Source organism: Fukomys damarensis, unplaced genomic scaffold, assembly GCF_012274545.1.
Source record: "Fukomys damarensis isolate Sample0158 unplaced genomic scaffold, DMR_v1.0_HiC HiC_scaffold_16, whole genome shotgun sequence".
Lineage (NCBI taxonomy): Eukaryota > Metazoa > Chordata > Mammalia > Rodentia > Bathyergidae > Fukomys > Fukomys damarensis.
The window spans coordinates 89344521-89355091 of NW_022900928.1; positions in this window are offsets into that span (position 1 = coordinate 89344521).

The following is a 10571-nucleotide window of genomic DNA, read 5'->3' on the forward strand; positions in this document are numbered from 1 at the left end:
GCCACCGCCTCAGCATCTTCGGCCCAACCCCGCCGATTCATCCTGGGCCGCCTGCTCCGGAGCCAGGCCCAGTGGCCCTGCACCGTGGGCCGGCCCGACTCCCAGGGTCTGCAGAGCCCGCGCTCGGGCAAACCCTGTGCAAACCCCGTGCAAGCACAGTTGGTGCAAACACAGATGTGAGGCCTCGGGTACTTGCAGAATTTGGGCAGAGAGGAGACGCCCCCATCCTGACGGCTCAAAGCTACTGGGGCAAAGACAAAGGAAACCCCGCAGGGCCATCTCGAAAAAAGGATGGTCTGCGAACTCACCCGGCGATTTAGGATTTCTTTTTTTACTATTATTTAGTCTATTTTTGTGTTTGACTCGCTATGTGGCCCAGCGTGGCCTCGAACTTGCGGCGATCTTCCTGCTTCAGCCTTCCGAGTGCTGGGATATAGGCGTGCCATAGCACACCCGGCTCTTTTCAGGCTTTATAAAACCCTTAATTTTACCCAATTGTCTAATTTTACAGAGGTGGAAACCAAATTCAAGCCAATTACATTAGTAGCAGTGATACCTTGTAGAAGTGGTGCTTTTCTGACGATCAGCTAGAATTTACTTTTCACTTTTCTTTTTATGTTTCAAACATTTACTTGGTTATTTCCAAAGACTAAATTCCTAGGAGTGGACTTGCACGGTCACAAGGGGTGTTTTTCGAGGCTTGTGACGTTCCTCAGTGGGGCTCAGAGGACCAGAAAGCTGCTGTCTGAGGCCCATGTCCCTGGCTCAGTGGCAGTGGAATGGACAGACGAGGTCCCCTGGGGCCCCGCTCTTTCCTGGAAAAAGCAGATCTAGTCATGGTCCTCCCCTGCTTTACATCCCTGGAGAGTCCCCACTCTTTTTTCCCCCCACTCAGGGTAAAACCCCAAATCCCTGGGGCTCCTCCCCTGCCAGGAAGCTAGGAGGGAGGTACCAGGAGGGGACCCCTGCCCTAGATTTGGAGCGAATCAAACCTCTTGAGTTCCAGCTCTGACCTTTGTCAACAGCCCTAGGGGCTCAGGCCAGCAGCCTCACAGACTCTTTCTGGAGGGGGCTCAGAGTGACCAAGTCATGACACAGTCAGAGGCCACCCCAGGGGATGGCAGAACACTGGGCCCTGGCCTGCTGCTCATGGAAAGTGGCCCAGGCTGTGCTTGAACTTGCGATCCTCCTGGCTGTGTCTTACTGTTACAAGACTGAAACTCTAAAGCGACCGCTGTATAGTGTCTTCCTACTACACAGGTGGTTAAGTGTGTTTATGCACACGTACCTGTGTTGTGGTGTATTGTTGAATTCCAAGAGGGCAAGACAGACCAAATGAGAATCAGGATTTATTGGTGCACCATGACTCATTTGGACTCCTGTCCAAAAGACTGGGTGATTGAATAAAGAAAAGTTCCAGTTTTTATGCATGTAGTCCAAGTGGGGTGGTCTTTCTAGTGACACAATGAGTGAGCTTACCAGAACAGGACAAGGACAGTTTAGTAATTTAGCCTTGTAAGAAGACAGTGTCTTATGAATCATATGAGAACAGAGTGTCATAAACTTTGTTTACAGAACATAGTTGTTTACAGAGCATATAGTTCCTCGAGGGTTACAAAACTTCATTTACGGGAATATGACTGTCTACCTTATGAGTATGGGGGGGTCTGTAGTTACAGGAAAGGGGAGCAGGCAGAATCTGAGTGGGGAGCTGCTAGACTGCTTTCGGCTGGAAGAAATGATTTTCTTTTAAGTTCTGCTTTAATTCTTGTGTCTACATGGTAAAATCCCTTAAGCAATTCTATTCAAGTGGCTTAGTAATAAATGAGCACTCATAAAATTATATCTAAAACTGTAACAAGCTCAAATGCCTTTTATTTATTTCCAAGACTAAGTCTTGATAAATAAAACTATTTGAATTTTAGTTTGTTGTTTTATTTTGCTTTTTGATTTTGTTGGCTTTTTGAGACTGTCTTACCATCTAGTTCAAGCTGGCCTTGAACTCACTATGTATCCCAGCTGGCCTCAAATTGGAGGTGGTTTTCCTGCCTCAGCCTCTGGAGCGCTGGGATTACAAGGCATGCACCACGATGCCTGGTACTGAAACTTGTTAATAAAATAAAAATAAAGATATATAGATATATATTTTTAAAGCATGAATTGTTTATTACATGGTTTCTCTTATATGACAAACCCAAATTATAAATAAATTAAAGAGCAAAAGAAAAGCTAAAAAATAGGAAACAGAGAGTTAAATCTTTTGGAAAGGTGAAGGGGGCCAGGAGATGGAGAGGACAGGAGAGAAAAGAGAAGGAGATTAAAAAAGAAGCCTTGTCACATAAAGTACCAGTTCCCTGCCAGGAATGTCATCATTACATACTGCAAACATGTACTGATAAAAATAAAAACTCTCTTATAAAACATGGTTTTGCTCTGAACCATGATCTTCTCTCGGGCCTGCAGGGGTCCAGTGGTGACTCTAAGCAGAACAAGGGTTGAGCTTCATTCTGTGTCTTTTGTCACTGTCAATCCCGGATCAAATCCTTCTGCCTGTGCCCAGGGCTGTGCTGGTCACTGAGGAGAACCTGTCTGAGCTGCAGGAGAGGGCTGATCAGCCGAGCACTTACAGGATCGCATCCCTTCGAGTTTACGGGCATCCGGATGGGGGCTTTCAGGGATATCCAGCCATTGCCCAACCTGTGGTCACCCGGATGACAGGAGAGGCAGAGCCCACCCTGCTGAGACCCCACAGACAGAGATGTCCTTTCCTGGGACAGATGGATCCCTGACTGTGCAGATCCCAGAGCTGCAACAGCAGGACTGAGATGAAGACCAGTGACCCCAGCCACCTACAACCCTTGAGTCCATCTGAGAGTTTTTCTTTTCATCTCTCAGCGATAGGTGTCACATTTTTAATGCCAATGTGCTATGGCCTGCTTGATGGTCACTGTATATTCAAGAGCTCAGTGCTCAAGTGTGCTCAGGTTTTAGGATCATCACTGTTGTGCCGAGACACCTCTGATGGTAGAACAGAGCCACCTGGGTCTGCAGAGTCGCAAGGATGCTGTGTGGCCACAGCAGTGCTGGGTGAGGTTTCTATACCACAGGCCGCCTATAGGCGCCTCACCCATAGCCTGTAGATCTGGCCAAACTGTTCCTTCCAAAGTCCTATTAACTTGAATATCCTTAGATTTGTGATCTCATTTGTGTGGATTTTTGAAATTATCTTGTCTTTATAACTAGAGCATTTTGCTGCTGTTATTTTTTTGGTGGAGCTGGGCGGGAATTGAATCCAGGGCATCATGTAGGACATACACATATTTTACCACTGAGCTACATCCTCACAGTGTATGAAACTGAAGGCACAAGGCATGTGTGTGTTGTTTGGGGGATTTTATTTAGTGACAGGTCCTTGCTTTGTAGCCTAGGCTGGCCTCAAACTACCAGCAATCCTCCTGTCTCGTCTCTCCAGTGCTGGAATCACCTAGCTCTCATTTGTGCATTTTTTATTCTGAGCCTTTCCTATCTTACTTATACAAAAGCTCATTAATACACACACTTAGAACCTCGGTTCAAATGTTAATGTTCTGGCTTCCAGCAGCCTCTGTGTAGTTCTTACCAGCACTGGGTTAGGTGTTCTGGCTTCTGTGGTCCCACAGAGGCCTGCAGGGTACAGCAGGGGGTGATTGGTGACAGAGCAAGGACTGGTGGCCCTCAGGCAGCAGATGGGGCAGCTCAGTCCAGACAGGATAAACAACTGGCCGGCTAACTCGATTTTGCCACTGAGTTCATTGTGATTTGGGGACAATGTTGATTCAATCCCCTGTCATTGTCATCCATACTAATGTCACAAGTAAGCTTTTACATTGTAGAGATGAAGCTCATAAAATAGTTCAGTTAGCACATTTTAAATAGCACAGAAGCACCACAACACAATCACTGAGGAGTCTTGGGTGTGACTCCTGAGGTGAAAAGTGCCTGGGAGAGGAGGAGTTTCCAGCAGGGGGAGTAACTTGGGGGTAGGGCATTTGATTGCAGATCAAGAGGTCCTGGGTTCAAATCCAGTTGCTTCCTGTGGTTATACTATTGTGGTACTGTCTCTGTTTATGTATTAATAATTCACATCTACAGATTATCTATGAAAGATAATTGTGTTTTGTAGTGGTTTATTTTGTTGTTGTTACTGGGACTCCAACTCAGGACCTTGTGCTTGCAAGGCAGGCCCGGTGTCACTGAGCTAAACCCCCAGCCCATGTTTTGTTGTATTTTGGAGACAGGGTCTCACTGTGTAATTCATGCTGGCCTGCATTCATTGTGATCTTCCTGCCTCTGTTTCCTGAGTGCTGGGATTACAGGCTTGTGCCATCACACCCAGAATAGATTGTTGACATGAATTTCAGAGCCTTATGAATGGGAGGGAGAATTTTCACTGCACACTTCTTGTTCCTTTTGAATATTATATCACATCAGTTTTGGTTTTGTTTTTGGTTTTTTTGGTGGTTTTTTTTCGTACTGGGGATCAAACTCAGTACCTTGCATTTGTGAGGCAGGCACAGTGCCACTGAGCCAAATCCTCGGCCCCGCAGTATTCATTTCTTTTTGTTTTTGTTTGTTTTTAGTATTCATTTCTTAAAAATATAATTCCATATTTAAAAATAAATCAAACTGGGCGAGGGATTTAGCTCAGTGGTGCCGCTGCCTGCCTTGCAAGCTCAAGGTCCTGAGTTCGATCCCCAATACAAATAAATAAATAAATAAAACTGTATTCAGTCTCACTACCAAGACTGGATCTGGCTGAAGGCCACTATTTGTATGGAATTTCCCATTCAAATTTGTTTTAAAATGCCTTTCTCATAGACACACATTTTATCTATAAGAAAGAAATTACACTCTTCAATTTGAATGCTGTTTCACTCTGAGCCTCTGGTTTGCCTTTGGATCTTGCCTTCATAGCCTTGGCACTGCAGTGTGGGAAACTTCCTTTCCCTGTTTCTCTTAGCCACCACAGTTTCTGATTCCCTGTCACCAAGACTGGCATTACAGGGCGCGGTAACAAACGTCCATGCTCCTGATGAGCTCTCACCAATCTGAGCGCAGCCAGGTGGACTCCTGTCCAGCACGTGCTTAGGGGCTTATTCTGCTCAGGGACTAACAGAAGAAAAAAGTGCCTACTTCCAGCTGCTCCAAGGCTGTCCTGCTTCCCTGTCTATTGGGATGGTGCCCCTCCTAGCACCTGAAGACTAAGTCACGACAAAGATCATGTCAACCTTCAGAGGGAGACCAGAGTCAGTACGATTGCAGAAGTGATACAGAGTGGCATGTGGTGACCTCTCAGCCTAAAATAAAGAGCAGTGAATGGTTAGCTCTAAAATGTTTCAGGAGGCTGGGCATGGTGGCACATGCCTGTAGGCTGAGGCAGGAGGATCACCACAAGTTCAAGGCCAATCTAGGCTACACAGTGAGTTCAAGGCCAGCCCAAACTACTTTTTTTTGTTGTTGTTGTTTATACAACAAAGAACTGGTAGATATTTCCCTCCTACTGTCTTGCAGGCAGAGACCGTTGGCATCTGTTTTAGACTCTTGCAATATAAACACACGTTTTGGTTCTGGCCTTAGACTATCTGAGCTACTGAACTGCTCTCAGTTTTAGTTTCCTCATCTGTGAATTGGGAACAATTGGTACCTATCTTAGCACCACGCGAAGAAGAAAGGAGACAATTCCTAGAAGCATGTAGAGCCCCCTAGGGCCGTCTAGGAAGGAGCAGGGTCCTGAAGGGGGCAACAGAGGTGAGATAGAGAAATTGAGGGAAGCTGGATCTTCTGCTACCCAGTAGGTGGGGTAATGGCCAGAGGTCCCCCACTGTTATGGTCGGTGGGTAGATGTGCTCATGGGAGGGGCTTTGGGAAGGTGACTGGATTATGGTCAGAGTTCACCAGGCTGTGAGCAGCTCTCTTCTACCATGTCCCTCTGCCATGCTGAGGACCAAAATAAACCTCTCTATCCTTAAGTCATGGGTGTCGGGTATTTAGTCCCAACACCTAGGGAAGTCACTAAGGTCCCCCCCCCCTTTATCTAGGCGGGTTCTGCCTCTAACACGACAGGGAAGGGATGATTCCCTCCAATATAGACGGTTCTGCTGGGCTTTTAATTCCCATAGGCTAGGTGCAGGGTGATTGAGGGACTCACACTGTCCCGATGTGGCAGAGCCCTCTGGGCATGGCTGGAAGCACCCAGGAACCTGAGGAAGAGCCCATAGGTCCAAGACCCGAAAACCAGAAGGGCCCATGCCTACCTGCAGCTGGGATGCTCTGGGGACCACAGGTCCTACTGTGGTGCAGTTTAGTGGCCACAAGGGAAGACACTGGGGGATCCCAGAGTTGAGCCATTAAACTTCTGCCATCTAGCAGGGTGGGACCCAAATAGAAACCATTTTGTCTTGCAGCAAAAATTTAATTAATTAAAACCTGCATGTCCTGTACCCCTCCATTTGTGCCCTAAGATTTGGACACAGCAGATCACAGAGCCAAGACACCAGCTGTGACAAGGGATTCCTGGGATTCCCAGTTCTGAGGAGTGAGTGCGTCTCATGCAGAGGGTCAGGGTCTTGGAAGAAGAGTAAAGTAAACGTACAATGATTATCCATAATCATCTGAGATTGAGATGAGAAAAGTCCCCCGAGCATTGGTGCCAGCGCTCCAACTGCAGCCTCCTGAGCATCCCTCCCTGGCAGCTCCAGCTTCCCAGGAGACCCCAGGCATCCTGGGCTCTAAGTCTGATTAGTGAGGTCTCTGAGCGCCTCAGAGCACAGTGTCCCCACTAAAGGTTTGCTTGGGGCTTGGGGACAACTGCAGGAACTTCAAGCACTCCCCTTTGGCCAAGTGAAAGTCACAACCCAGCAAGGACCACAGGGAGGGAAGGTGGGGGAGCCTGCTGGAGTGACTGGGGCCGGGCCCTCTCCTGAGAGTCACTATTGTGAGCTGAGTTAATGAGCAGCACCCTGGCACCCTGGATTTTTAGCAATCGGAATCAGTCCTGGGGAGGGAACACGAGAAACAGGTAAGGATGAGTGTTCATGTTCTTCAGGATGTTGCTTATAATAGTAGAGGAAATCACCCACTTGCTGGTACTTTCCTTTTTTTTGAGACAAGTTCTTAATATGTAGTTCAAGTTGGGCTTGAATGGAAGATGCAGCCCAGGCCAGCCTTGAACTCATGGAGACCCTCCTGCGTCAGCCTCCCATGCTTTTGGGATTACAGGCATATGCTACCATTCCCAACTTGCCAATGCTCCTAATTCCTAATTTGTTTGTTTGTTTGTTTGTTTTTTGGGTTTTTTTTGTTTTGTTTTCTGTTTTTTGGTTTTGGTTTTTTTGTTTTGTTTTGTTTTGTTTTGTTTTTTGAGACAAGTTCTCAGTATGTAGTTGAGACTGACCTGGAATTCACTATGTAGTCCAGGCTGGTCTCAACTCACAGCGATCCTCCTGCCTCAGCCTTCTAAGTGCTGGGATTACAGGCATGCGCCACCACACCTGGCCTTAATTCTTCATTCTTGTGTTCCTCTCTTCCTCCTTGTCCTGGCTGGACATAACTCAACCTGGGATGAATCAAAAAACACTCCAGGAGCACACTCAGGTGTGTGCATGTTGCCAGGAATAAATAAGTAAATAAACAAATCCTTATTTTGTTAATGCCTGAATTATGAGCCTTATGACTAATTTAAAATAAATCAATACTTATTTTATTAATAAAATTTTGTTCAATTAATGTTTAGGTAGTCTAGCCAATTTTATTCCCTCACTTCCCTATTGTATTATTCATTCCTTCTGGATACAGCTTTCTTTTCTTCCTTTAAATGTACTTTATGAAGGGTTTATAGGTGGCAGATTCTTTTCATTCTTATCAACAAAAGATTCTTGTCATTATTCTTAAACAGGAGTTTAGCTTGTTTAGTGATCAGGGTTCTCCAGAGAAACAGAATCAATAAGTGGGTAGATGGATGGACAGATGGATGGTTGGATGGGTGGATGGATGGCTTCATGAGATTGTGGATGCTGGCAAGCTCCATGATCTGTCAGGTGAGTAACAAGCTAATAACACACAAAAAAGCCAAAGGTCAGCAGATGCAAGATCCAGGGAAAGCCAATATTGTAAGCAGTCAATACAGTCAGGAATTGTAGGGGAAAGCCAATGTCCCAGACTGAAACAGACAGCACAAATTCTCTCTTGCTTGGAAGAGTGTCAGCCTCTTCTGCTTTATTGAATGAGGCCCATCCACACTAGAAAGAACAATCTACTTTAGAGGTCAAACGATTCAAACGTTAATCTCATCCCCCAAAAAACGAACAGGTACACCCAGCATAACAGTTGGCTGAATATCTGGGCATTCTGTGCACCATTCAAGTTGACACAGTTTGGGTGGGGAGGGGGGCAGGGTCTCACTTTGTAGTTCAGGTTGGCCTTCAACTCACTATGTTGCCCAGGCTGGACTCAAAATCCTGGCAATCCTCCTGCCTTAGCCTCTGGGGTGTGCTACTGTGCTGGGCAGCACATAAAATAAACCACCCCAGCTGAGTATACCAGTCTGTGTTGACAGTGATTTTCACACCCAACCCATCAAAGATAGTTTTCTACTGTCTTTTGGCTTCATTGTCATGTTCTGAAGTCAGGCATCAATCTAACACATCCCCATGAGCTGGTCTCTATTTCTCTGGTTGGCTTTAAGAATTTCTCTGTGATATAGGCATAGAATTCATTTGATTTTTCTTGAGATCTGTTCATGAATCTAAGAATTTGTATCCTATACCAATTCTAAAAAGTCTCTATCACTGTCAGTTTAAACATTGTCTCACCTCTCTCTACTCCCTTCTTCTGGATCTCCCATTGGATGTATTTTAGACCATCTTCTGTGAAGGGAAAGTTGAAAGACAGAACAAGGACTGCATACACTTCTTTGAACAGAAATCCTCATTTGGGAGGATTAACAACCAGGGCCCTGTAGGCTGGCATCGTGCCCAGGCTGGCAGAAGAGCTCTCTGAGCAGGGGTGCTGGAGCCTTGAGGAGGGTGGTGGCTTGTGGGTGTCTGTATACTTGTCACAGTTCCTTCAAGAGGCAGCTCTGAGGGAGGCTTCCTTCCAGGTCCCCTGGGCTGCTCTCTGTCAGTGACTCTGCTACCCACAGCCTTTGCTCATCCCCAGGACAGGGGAGGACAGAATTTATCACCTCCGGTTGGTGAAGCCTCATCCTGGGCTCAGCCTGGGTGGCCTGAACCTTCCTGGCCCTGGCTAGAGGGGGGCAGTGCAGTGGAAGCTGGGACAAGGAGTCTGCCTGCAGTGATTCCCGGGGCAGCTCTGGAGGCTGAGGGTAAAGGGGTAGGAGGAAGGGACTCATCATCTGGGCAGGTGGGTGAGGCTAGCCAGTATTTAGGACTGGACTGTGAGTGAGTCACAGGCATGAGGACTCAAGACAGGCTAGACTGAGAGGGTGATATGTGACTGCACCATTAAGAGCAGCTAATTCTAGCTATCCAGTACCACAGGGGATGTAGCTCAGGGGTAGAGCATTTGACTACAGATCAAGAGGTCCCCGGTTCAAGTCTGGTTTCCCCCTGGGTGATGCATATTCTTATGAACCAAGAGCTTTTTCTCTCCAACCCTGATTCCAGGCCACCTGCAAGTAGGACTCTTGAGGGAAAAATTCTTATTAGACAAGAGAGGAACCCCTAAATCTGAGTGAGATAAACCAACAAAACAAAACCAAAGCACCAGTAGTGAGTAGGACAAAAAAATTCTATAATTCACAGAGAACTGGAGAGAATTCATTTTTAAAAATCAAACAGCTTGAAGAGGCCTCAGGTAAGACACTGAGTAATGCCCAGTGGTGCGCACCTGTAATTCCAGCAGTCAGGAAGCTGAACCAGGAGGATAGTTGGGAGTTCGAGGCCAGGCTACGCTACATAGTGAGCCTCTGTCTCAAAGAAACAAAACAAAACAAGACACTGATTAAGGTCCTTGGAAGAGTCACTCTGTAATAGTTATTTTAGTTTGTTTTCCATTATCATAACAAATACCTGAGATAATAGACTTACAAAGAGGAAGGGTTGTCACTTTTGAGCTTCAGTTCTGGAAGCACCAGTGCAAGGTCAGCAGACACTATTGCTTTTGGGCTTGTGAGGGAGGCTGCACATTGAGGTGGGAGTATGTGGCAAACAAATAATACTGATGTCCAAGTTACTTAAGCTCATGCCAGAACTAGTCAAACAAACTTTAAAGGAATAGAACTAAATCTAGTATTCAATAGCTTAGGGTGGTAGTGCATACCTGTAATCCCAGCACTGGGGAAGCTGAGGCAGGAGGGCCAACATGAATTCAAAGCCAACCTGGGTTACATAGTAAGTTCAAAGCCAGCCTTAACAACTTGGTGAGAACCTGTCTCAAACATACACACACACACACACACACACACACACACACACACCAAAGAAAAGCCCTATAAATGTAGTCTTCGGCACTCTTTAAAAAAGTAATACAACCAAATCTAGTATTCAATTTTGCATGTTAAAAACTACAATTTT